The following is a 12227-nucleotide window of genomic DNA, read 5'->3' on the forward strand; positions in this document are numbered from 1 at the left end:
CATGGAAGCTGAGGTCAGGGACACTAAGGGGGAATTACAGGCAGGGTTCGGGTAGGGAAAATGAGAGGGAGGGGCTACAGAGAGGCTGAGGTCAAGGACACTGAGGGGCAATTACAGGGAGGGTGCAGGGACACTGAGAGGGAATTACTGGAGTGTGCGGGCAGGGACACTGAGGTGGGAGTCACAGGGATGCAAAAATAAGGTAAAATATACCCAAAGGTATTCGGGCGCTGTGAGGCGAGATGATTGGCTAAGCAGCAGCCAATGTTACAGGGGAGTCACTCCCTGGAGGAGAATACAAAAAAGGAAGAAGGCCGCGCTAGCAGAGGAAAGAAACAATATAAGCCACTAAATGTGTAATTATAAAAATGTATTTTAAAACATTAATTCTTTGAAAAGCAATACTACTGTGCAAGATAATGTGCCAAATATATGCAGAAAAAAATGGAATTTGCCAACAATATGCAGAAATTGGAATTTACCCAAGGTTTTGGTACAGGATTAGTGGAAATTGTTCTCTAGAATCCGTTCCATATTTTGCCCATCATTATTGTATCCAGTTATAATCCAGTAAGAAGAGTCCCTTTTGGATGTTACTAAGGAGAGTCCATGGAAAAATTCCATATACCGCTAGAGGATTAGTGCAATGTCTCATAGATGTAGAGTACCTCATGCAATGCGGAAATAGGCTGGTGCCTCACTTGGACTCCTCCGGATAACTGGTCGGCAGAATGGGCTGGTTCGGGTCCAATTCAGAGATATCCTGTTCCAACGGGTAAGTAGCTGACGCGTTTCGCTGCATAAACCCTGCAGCTTTTTCAAAGGGAGGCTGAGGTCAGGAACACTGAGGGAGAATTACAGGGAGGGTGCAGGCAGGGACACTGAGGAGGAATTACGGGGAGGGTGCGGGCAGGGAGACTGAGGAGGAATTTCGGTTAGGGTGCGGGTATGGACACTGAGGGGGAATTATGGTTAGGGTGCGAGTAGGGACACAGAGAGGGAATTACGGGGAGGGTGCGGGCAGGGACACTGAGAGGGAATTACGAGGAGTGTGCAGGCAGGGACACTGAGGGGGAATTACAGGAGTGTATGGGCAGGGTCACTGAGGGGGCAGTAACAGGGATGGTGTGGGCAGGGTCAATGAGGGGGAATTATAAGGAGGGTGCGGACAGGGACACCGAGGGGATATATGTACACATACATACAGTTAAAAACCCCTCTCTAGGTGTGATGGCACTACATGCCCCAGCAAATCCAGTTGACAAGGTCTGCTGGGACTTGTAGTCTCAACACAGCAGGACAGGCATTCACTGGTCTAGATACCTCTCCATACAGAGCTCTTTGTAAGCTGTGATCCAGACTGCCAGGATAGACCATGCAGTGCAGCTACGGTACCGCAGAAAATGTACAGGTATGCTCATGCTGCACTGCTGACTGGTGCTGATTGTAGGGACTGGTGTCTGGTGACAGACCGTGTGGGACCAATAAGAAGGGGAGCGGATGAGGAAGAGGAGGTGCCTCCCCCCTCCCCATACCTGGAAGTGCCCCGCTCCCTGGCTATATTCACCATCATTGTGACTGTAGTCACAGAGAGTGTCAGAGTGCAATACGCTTCTGAGAGTCCGGCAGTGGAACTTGTCGAAGTCAGAAAAATGTCTCTATGCACGTTGCCATATTTGCACCGCACACTGGTCCGCGCTGCGCGTGCGTGCGCTCTCCCGTGGAGGCGCATACCCGCAATAGCGTGCACTCACAGGCGCGGTATGCGTATTTACGGTAGAGTTTACGTAGTCGTAGCGTGCGACTCATTCGTTACATATTTTCACAATTAATGTAGTTTATAGATTATGGTCCCTTTGATAGATTCTGAAAGTTTGGTTAATATAGAATGTCCCTGAACGGAGGAATCCCTCTTTGTATTGTGCGAAGGGTCTAACAGGAGTCAGACAGTGGTGTTTGGTACCTATCGGAAGAGTATTTAAATAGCAATATTCCGGTGTTGGTTTGGAGCAGATTAATTGCTCGTGCGAATAGTTATGGACATAAGAAGTTATGTCCATTTATTTATTATTATTTGTCCTTACTTAGTCATGCATCTGAACAGTTGGAGACAAGCATCAGTAGGTCTCAAATGTCTCTTTGACCTCAGAGATCCCCCAAACAATAGTTTGCATGTTAAGAGGGCCTCATATCTACACATGCATAAGGTAAACACAGGAATAGTAATTGAAGATCAATTGTACTCCAAATCAGTATCTTTCCCGCAGACGGAGTACAATAGTCTTTAATTACACTGAGCTTTTGAGACTCAATGAGGAGGGTCAACACCTGTGTTTACAAATGGGGCTGGATTTGTATACAGGAGAATGAGGGCTGAGATATTCATTGTCTCAACTGAAAGTGGACATCATGAATATAGAACAGAACCCAGACAGGATTCTGTTTTGTATTCGCCAAACAATACCCCCTCCAGAAGACAGGAATGTGTTAGTTATCACCCATTGTTTTGCATAACCAGGGCCACTGATATGAATCAACTTGTGACCTTTGTTATAATGCGAAGCCGAGTTCCTGCGTCCAATGGACAGTGAGACTGTAGGGACCAATAGATTGCATTGTGTGAGTAGCATAAAAGACGGGCCTGTGACATCCAGCCTTTACTTCTCTTCAAACTGTTATCATTGCTGATAATCGGGAAGCTGGCTGTCCAGAGGCGCTTGCGATCGTTACCCTTTGTGCGTAAGTTTCTCTCCGTAATCATTGTCTTTCTGTGAGCCAATTCCTCTCTCTCTCTCTCCATCTCTCTCTCTCTTCTTTACTCTTATATCTCTCATAGTATTATAGCATTGTATTGTATAGCATTCAGGTTAGTATAGTATTGTCTTTTTGTATTTATTGTTTAGATCTGTGGTTAGGAAGTCTCTGTTATATTGTAGTGTATCATATGTACTGTTATCCCCTTTTACAAGTATATTAGACATAATACAGTTAATAGGCCTTGGAACCTAAACCAGTATCTGTGTATTTTCTATAGTGATAAGTGTTCACTTGAGCGTCGGTGACGCTCAAGCAGCTTTGTAGATAGTCAGGTTACACAAGGTTGCACTTACACCCTGTACTCACATTAAGGTATTCAGTGTATTTCATTGGTATAAGGTTTTAACATAAAGGTATAGTGTTGTAAGCGTCTGCATCGCTGGTGACCTCCTCGTGGTCTCGAGCGTATGCTACGCTACAGCGAATCATTCCCCTAGACATAACCAATAACGTGTCCTGTGATCACTGGGCCGTGAGCGAACGTGACGCTTGAGCGTCTCGCCTACGGCTGAGCGATCGCTACGCAGATAGCGTACCATTACGGTACTTCTTAAGTAAACAGCGTACAGTGTTCTTAGCTTCATAAAGGGTTGTTTATACGACAAAGGAATTTAGCATTGTCAATTGGGGACTCGTCCTATACTTCTCACATCTGCACTAGGTAGATCAGCAGACATTATCCCCCAGCAAAGGGTGGGAGATTGTCTCATAGTGCTGGCGGGATAAGCGTCTGCTTCGCTTAGATAAAGAGTGCTGAAGGAACCCGGTAACCGGAAGTAAGAACAAAACGCTTGTGTCTTTTTAAAACTGTTTATTTTTCTTTTGTCTTGCGTACGCATACATACCTGCATTTCTTTTCACTTGTGTATTTCATTTTTCGTATATCACTATTCCTGTTTGCCAAATTTTATAGTTGATAGAAAGTGCTAAAAGGAGATTTGCTGTTATTTAATAGTAGAGGTAATAGTTAAAGTATAGAACAACACACGGTTTGTCTGAAGATACAAGGCAGTCAGTGTGGATTGCGGTAGATGATCAGGGATCACCTACATTGATAAATAAATATATTGTGTTACGGTGGATCCTTTGCATTGCGTACACGTGTCGCTAACAAAGACTAGCGTACGCAATCCAAAAGGCAGACGCACGCAGCGTTCATTACGCAACGTAGCGTCCGGTTACGCCCACGTAGCTCAAGTTGTGATAAAGTGAAGTAACGCAAAGGCGATAATTAACGCACAGCGGTAGATAACGCGACGCGGTAAATAACGCAAATCTATTTTTAGAAAATCTGAAATTTAGTTTAACAGATCCTGCTCCTAATTGGTAACACTCTTGGCCTGAAGACAATTTCTGCGCAGAAATAGACATAGAAACAAAGTGTACATGTGTTGAGTGAGTGTGTTTATACAATTTAAAAGGTGGAACCAAAAGGAAAAGCCGAGTACTCGTCGAGGGACATACGTGTAAGTGACATATACGGTGGCTAGGGAGGCATCTCTGGTTAAATAATATTTGAGCATTAGAGTATAGCGGACCATAAGGTAACAAGACCAGGAGGTCATAAGGTAACAAGACCAGGAGGTCATAAGGTAACAAGACCAGGAGGTCATAAGGTAACAGACCAGGAGGTCATAAGGTAACAGGTAAAATAGACAAAGAGGTCCGCTATAAAAGTACAGTGGCACAACGCCTGGGGTGTTGGTGCAGAACCCATATAGGCCATACAAGCTCTCGCTGAAGGAATCGCGGCCGGAAACATCGATTCCATTGATCTTTCAGTACATGACAAGTAGTGCTCGTGTACTGAACGATTGGACCGCACGTAATTGTGTGCAGTAGTTAGTAATCTGACCTAATACCATCAGAGTAAAGTGGTCACAAACGCTATTTGTACATTCTGACGTGATTTGTGTAATTTTTTATTTTTTGGGAAGGGAAGTTCGCTGGTCACTCAGGAACTATCCAACAACCGATACTTGCTGGGGAAAGCGCCCCAGTAAATAAAGGTTCACAGGGGCCCTAGGTCGGGTACAGCAGCTCTGGCTACAGTGATTGCAGCACAGGCCAACGTGGGCGAGAAGTAAGTGGGGTACTTGATAAACCACCACCGCCGGCCTGCCCAAGGACATCTTGGTTTGTTTGTAAGGGTTCGCTGAAAGCCTTGATATTCAAGGAGGAATAGGCAACGCCTGCAGATTATGGGGGCCATTTGTTCAGGTAGGGGGCGATCAACCTCGGTTCGGGTTGATTCAGAGAACCGATCCATCGGGTCGGCACGATATGTGATGTGTAAGAAATATGGAAATCACGCTGAAGTTTTATGTGATGAATGGGAGAGAATGACTGTACAAGACAGGGACAAATTCCCAAGAATAGGTAGCTTCAGTCCAGTAGTGTTACAAAATTTAAGGAGGAGGATAAGTCTCGTTGAACCAACGAAGAGACAAAATAAACATTATGAATATTTACAGTTATGGCAACAGGAAAGTGAATTACAAAAAGAGTCTATTGACTTTTCTGACTCTTATCTTGAGGGGAGAGACATGGCAGCAGGAGAGGAGTTGATTGCGGAGAGAAAAGCACAAAAGTGGAACAATAAAAACGCTCTTAGCAACTGTAATATAGATTATAAGAATAAGTGTAATAAATGTAACTATGATTATTGTAATACTGTTGAATGTACAACTATTAACCTGTGCAAGTTGCCCCCCATGTCAAACCTCCCTCAGGAATACAAACAAGACAGTGAGCCCAGAACGATGTCAGCACCTCTTCCAGCAACCATCACAAAAGCCATCCAGGTGGACACGACCAAATTGGTAAAGGCAATAATCGAACCCCCTAACGGAGGGTCAGGTGAGGTCGTGTCCACAGGTACGTACAATGTTTCATATCACGCACAAACAGAGGTACCCCATATTGTAAGACCAACACAAGATGATGTAACTGAGCTCGATCTGGCCAGGGTGATCTCAGTCCCCAATGGGAAGACTGACGATCAGGGAATCATTCCCGTCAAGGACAGTGCAATGCGCTGTCTCTTGTCCCGGACCGAATTGAGATCAATTATGTCCGAATTTCCTGATCCTGGGAAAAATCTAGCCAAATGCCAAAGGTTTATTAAAGAACTAGGAAACGCCACAGAACCCACCAACAAAGAGTGGCGGACAGTGCTGAGGGCATGTTTGCCCTCCAGGGTTGACCCTGAAAAATTCATTGCTGATTGTAAATTAAACATGGAGGTACCCTGTATGGAGGAACACAATCAGGAATGTATTAGGCAGATTAACCGACAGTTAGGAATATATTTCCCAACCACTGTCAAGTGGAGTGAAATTTTCTCCATAAGGCAAAACGAAAAGGAAAATGTTTCTAATTATTTCAATCGAGCACTGCAAATAATGGCTAGGAACACTGGGATCGCAGACATCAAGACAAATGCACAACATAAAGGAATAGCGGTTAAGGTATTAATGAATGGTTTAAAGGATGAATTAAAAACAAGGGTACAGACCACCAACCCAAACTGGAGAGAGATCTCGGTGGCCGCACTAAGAGAGGCCGTCATTAATCATGATCAGAATAGCACCAGGTACAGAGAGTCACTAAAAGATAAGTTAATGGCAGCAAATATTCAGGCCCAAACCACAAGACCACCCCAACAAAAGCCACACACCCCTGCGAGAAATCCAGATATGAAAGTCTGTTACAGTTGTCATAAAAAGGGACACATTGCAAGAGATTGTAGGTCAAGAGAAAAACAACACCATAATCATAAAAACCAAAGAATCAGGGAAGTACAGGGGAAACGATTGATGATGATGAACATCCGAGCGTTTGAGGAGGCATCAAATCAACCAAAACCCCAGGCCATTGGCACATGGAGGAACTTAAGGATTTGTGATCTGTGCAAAAGAGAAGGGCATTATGCCAGTAACTGCAACAGCCCACATAAAATCAGACCCCCTAGACATGAAAATGAGCAAAAGTTATGACACACCAAATTACAAGCAGGGATCATATAGGAAGAATTTTGGGCCACACCCATAATATATAGTTAGGAAAGGTGATCATTAGGACTGATGGTAAGCCTGAGGTAACGGTTAGTAAATTGGGAGGTCATTCACTGAAGACACAGGAATGACCAGGTTAAACGTTGTAAATGTATTTGTGAAAAATGTTTTTTCTTTCTCTCTCTATCCCCATCTCTGACGATTATTGGTAAGAATTCAAACATTGCATATTCGCTTGGTCCTTGCAGAAGTCTACCAAACCCCAGCATGACCTATCCACCACAATGTATTCTGGCCAGATACAGACAGTGGAATAATGCAAGTGCTGGTGGGGAGGGACTGCTCAAGGAAACCATTAGACACGTAGATACGACAGCCTAATAGTCTGACAATGTTTTCTTAATGTTGACAACGTTTAAAAATGCTTTGTTTCTCTTCTCTTATTGGTGGTTATTGTCGGGTTATGTAATGTATATATGCACATGAATTGTTCTCTATCTCTTTTGTTTTTTATTTTCTCTCTCTCCTCACTCATGTTTCCATGATTTAAAGATGGTATGTCACCCCTAAGTGTTAACCAATGGTAATGCCAGATTTTTGCTCCACACAGAAAGATCGCTAGTTAGGAAGAAAGATTACATCACCAGAAGGTTCATTCGGAAGACTGAAGAGACAGCACCTTTTGAGAGGACAGCAGAACAAAAAGAACAACAAAACGAGAGAACTTATTATCGTAACGAGTTCTCTCCCCCTCAAACTGATTTTCTTATACCCCCTTTACAAATTTCTTCTTTTCTCCTCCTGTAAGATGGACTTGCCCCAAGAGACTGTGACATGGATTTTCCCGTTAACCATGATGTTGACCAGAGCAGTCTGTTTCGGTGAGAGTACCAGTGAGGTCGAGAAAGGATCCAGAAAGGTCCTGATGACTGAGACGGAGGTGTAAATTTCCAATAGCAACCCAATCACCAAGCAAAGGCGAGTACCGGGCACGATCTAACAACCATGTTATTTGTAAACAACTGTGAAGGAATGTTAGTTCAAAAAGAAAGTTGTATCTGTAGGCTCTGTAACAAAGAAATGCCAATCCAGTTTTAATATCCATATGGACCGGCATCCATTGAGTGACTATCACTCCTTAGTGGGTAATGTGTTAAATAAGACCGATTGTTGGGTATGCTCTCAAGTACCTCAGGGACACAGCAAATCAGGGCTAGTACCATTTCCTTTAACGTTAGGGGAGGTACTTGAGCTAAGTGGTGGGAGACCGGTGGACCGGAGGTTTAATATCTCCAGCCCTCCTAGTTTGAAGCTCCACCAATACCATGTGGATAGGTCCCTCATATGTTTTAACATCTCCAATCCCAGAAAACCGGGAAATTGGGAAGTGTCATGGAGCAACCTTACCATGACCTTTTCACACAGAGCAGATAGAATGCCTACAGATACAGAGCTGGTACGCCACATAGCCAGTAGAGGAAAATCTTTTCGGTATCGATATACCTTAGGAAATAGGATTACTAGAGTTGGAGAGGTATCACCAGGATACTGTGCACATGTCATACAAACTGATACGTGCATTAGGCAGATGGAAGAATTAGGGTCAGGAGATTTCACCTGGAAGGTTTGTAACATGGTCATGTCCTTCTCCGTCCCTTATGTTCTCCCCGATGACGCATATTTCATATGCGGGAGAAAGGCGTACAAGTGGCTAGCCCCAAACTCTGAAGGATTGTGTTATATTGGAAAAGTATTGCCTGAAGTGATGACTGTTACACATGACAAAATGAAGGACATACACCGTGGTGCCCAAGCTCCTTATACTCACACTCACTACGAGCACCGGGTTAAAAGACAACTGTCAGAAAGGTTAGAGCATCCGGCCTCTGATCTTATCCATGAATCCACCGGGATTCAGGTTCTGGTAGCGTTAGATTTCACTCGTACCGCTCGAGGAGTGATGAATTATAAATACATTTCCGCACTCGCCAATTTGTTAGATAATATCACTGAAATGTATGATGACACGTTTAGATACACTGGAAGAGAACTTCAAGCTTACAAAACAGAACTAGTTCAGCATAGGATGGTTCTTAATTACCTTACAGCAGTAACAGGCGGATATTGTGTTACATTGGCAACACAGTACGGCATAAAGTGTTGCACGTATATCACAAATAGCACAGAGGATCCGGTAGAGGTCATAGACCAAAAGATGGATGATATTCTGCAATTAAAGTGGGAATTTCGTCGAAAACACAATCTCACCCTTGCTGCTGTAGGTAATGAGCTGACTGGTTGGGTGTCATGGTTGAACCCGCGAAATTGGTTCTCCGGTTTGGGAGACTGGGCTCAAGGAGTCATAATGGATGTTGGAAAGTTTCTACTATGTATCTTGGGTGTCATTATATCGATTGGATTGATATTTAGATGCGGGCAGGCTTTAATGAGGTGCAAACAAAGTACAAAAGTGATGAGCTTGAGGAGTGAGGAAACTGTAATTAACCTGGATTTGATTTATGACCCAATGATAGAAACCAGAATGTGATGAAAAATGCGATTATGCGGTCCGTTTCTTTCACCTGTTTTTCTGCTTTTCTCCAAGATACAAAGACCCCTTGGACGAGGAAGTTGACGAGACGGTATACAGACAAGACAACAGACAAGACCAAAGATGCAGCTTTTGACCACTTGAGAAATGGACACTTGATGAACTTTGCCATGGATCCCCAGTTTCCCTAGTACTTTTAAACTCACGCTAGCCCAACATTTTTTTGTAAATCTGATGGCTCAGACAAAGCTATTTGCTCATGCCTAAGGAGCAATACAGCGCAAAGAAGACGACTCTCAACAGATACCGAACACAACCTCAACGACAGATGTACATTTCCCTGACATAGAATATCATTGCATTCTCCATAAGTGTTCTTTATCTTCATCTCTACAACCCTCAGGTAATAACACACATAGACGATAGGGAATACAGGCACAGATATCAGCAACCACATACCTCCCCCATTCATGTATCATCAATTAAAATGTGCATCCCCATTTTGTTACAACCACAGCCGAAATGAGCTCGGTAGAGTTTGACAGCCCATCCACAGACCCTTAGTACGGGATAAGAAGGAATTCAAATGTATACTTCGCAATACCTCGAAGCTTGATTTACCACACGTACGGCACGATGATACATGACCCCCCAAACATGGACTCATACACACATGCTTCTACTTTCTCACTAGGTCATACCCTTTTCACACCTACTCCTCTCTTCTTCCTTACCCCACCATGGAAATCAATTAACCCCTGACTTACATTTTTCTCCTTAAATGTTTTGTGGCAGTTATTATTGACTGCCAAAGGGTGGACTGTCGAAGTCAGAAAAATGTCTCTATGCACGTTGCCATATTTGCACCGCACACTGGTCCGCGCTGCGCGTGCGTGCGCTCTCCCGTGGAGGCGCATACCCGCAATAGCGTGCACTCACAGGCGCGGTATGCGTATTTACGGTAGAGTTTACGTAGTCGTAGCGTGCGACTCATTCGTTACATATTTTCACAATTAATGTAGTTTATAGATTATGGTCCCTTTGATAGATTCTGAAAGTTTGGTTAATATAGAATGTCCCTGAACGGAGGAATCCCTCTTTGTATTGTGCGAAGGGTCTAACAGGAGTCAGACAGTGGTGTTTGGTACCTATCGGAAGAGTATTTAAATAGCAATATTCCGGTGTTGGTTTGGAGCAGATTAATTGCTCGTGCGAATAGTTATGGACATAAGAAGTTATGTCCATTTATTTATTATTATTTGTCCTTACTTAGTCATGCATCTGAACAGTTGGAGACAGGCATCAGTAGGTCTCAAATGTCTCTTTGACCTCAGAGATCCCCCAAACAATAGTTTGCATGTTAAGAGGGCCTCATATCTACACATGCATAAGGTAAACACAGGAATAGTAATTGAAGATCAATTGTACTCCAAATCAGTATCTTTCCCGCAGACGGAGTACAATAGTCTTTAATTACACTGAGCTTTTGAGACTCAATGAGGAGGGTCAACACCTGTGTTTACAAATGGGGCTGGATTTGTATACAGGAGAATGAGGGCTGAGATATTCATTGTCTCAACTGAAAGTGGACATCATGAATATAGAACAGAACCCAGACAGGATTCTGTTTTGTATTCGCCAAACAATACCCCCTCCAGAAGACAGGAATGTGTTAGTTATCACCCATTGTTTTGCATAACCAGGGCCACTGATATGAATCAACTTGTGACCTTTGTTATAATGCGAAGCCGAGTTCCTGCGTCCAATGGACAGTGAGACTGTAGGGACCAATAGATTGCATTGTGTGAGTAGCATAAAAGACGGGCCTGTGACATCCAGCCTTTACTTCTCTTCAAACTGTTATCATTGCTGATAATCGGGAAGCTGGCTGTCCAGAGGCGCTTGCGATCGTTACCCTTTGTGCGTAAGTTTCTCTCCGTAATCATTGTCTTTCTGTGAGCCAATTCCTCTCTCTCTCTCTCCATCTCTCTCTCTCTTCTTTACTCTTATATCTCTCATAGTATTATAGCATTGTATTGTATAGCATTCAGGTTAGTATAGTATTGTCTTTTTGTATTTATTGTTTAGATCTGTGGTTAGGAAGTCTCTGTTATATTGTAGTGTATCATATGTACTGTTATCCCCTTTTACAAGTATATTAGACATAATACAGTTAATAGGCCTTGGAACCTAAACCAGTATCTGTGTATTTTCTATAGTGATAAGTGTTCACTTGAGCGTCGGTGACGCTCAAGCAGCTTTGTAGATAGTCAGGTTACACAAGGTTGCACTTACACCCTGTACTCACATTAAGGTATTCAGTGTATTTCATTGGTATAAGGTTTTAACATAAAGGTATAGTGTTGTAAGCGTCTGCATCGCTGGTGACCTCCTCGTGGTCTCGAGCGTATGCTACGCTACAGCGAATCATTCCCCTAGACATAACCAATAACGTGTCCTGTGATCACTGGGCCGTGAGCGAACGTGACGCTTGAGCGTCTCGCCTACGGCTGAGCGATCGCTACGCAGATAGCGTACCATTACGGTACTTCTTAAGTAAACAGCGTACAGTGTTCTTAGCTTCATAAAGGGTTGTTTATACGACAAAGGAATTTAGCATTGTCAAACTACTATGTCATTCTACCCCCTGGCGCGGATGGCACTGCCAGGCGGCGCCCCCTTCCTTGGCCGTCGCTCCTGGCAAGTGCCATCCTGGCCAATAGGAAGATACACCCCTGCCGTCCCTCTCCTATTCTCTCCCTCTCTCTCTCTCCCTCTCTCTCCTATTCTCTCCCTCTCTCCTCTCCCTCTCCTATTCTCTCTCTCCTCTCCTCTCCCACTCC

Source organism: Pseudophryne corroboree, chromosome 3 (genome assembly GCF_028390025.1).
Source record: "Pseudophryne corroboree isolate aPseCor3 chromosome 3, aPseCor3.hap2, whole genome shotgun sequence".
In the NCBI taxonomy this organism is placed as follows: domain Eukaryota; kingdom Metazoa; phylum Chordata; class Amphibia; order Anura; family Myobatrachidae; genus Pseudophryne; species Pseudophryne corroboree.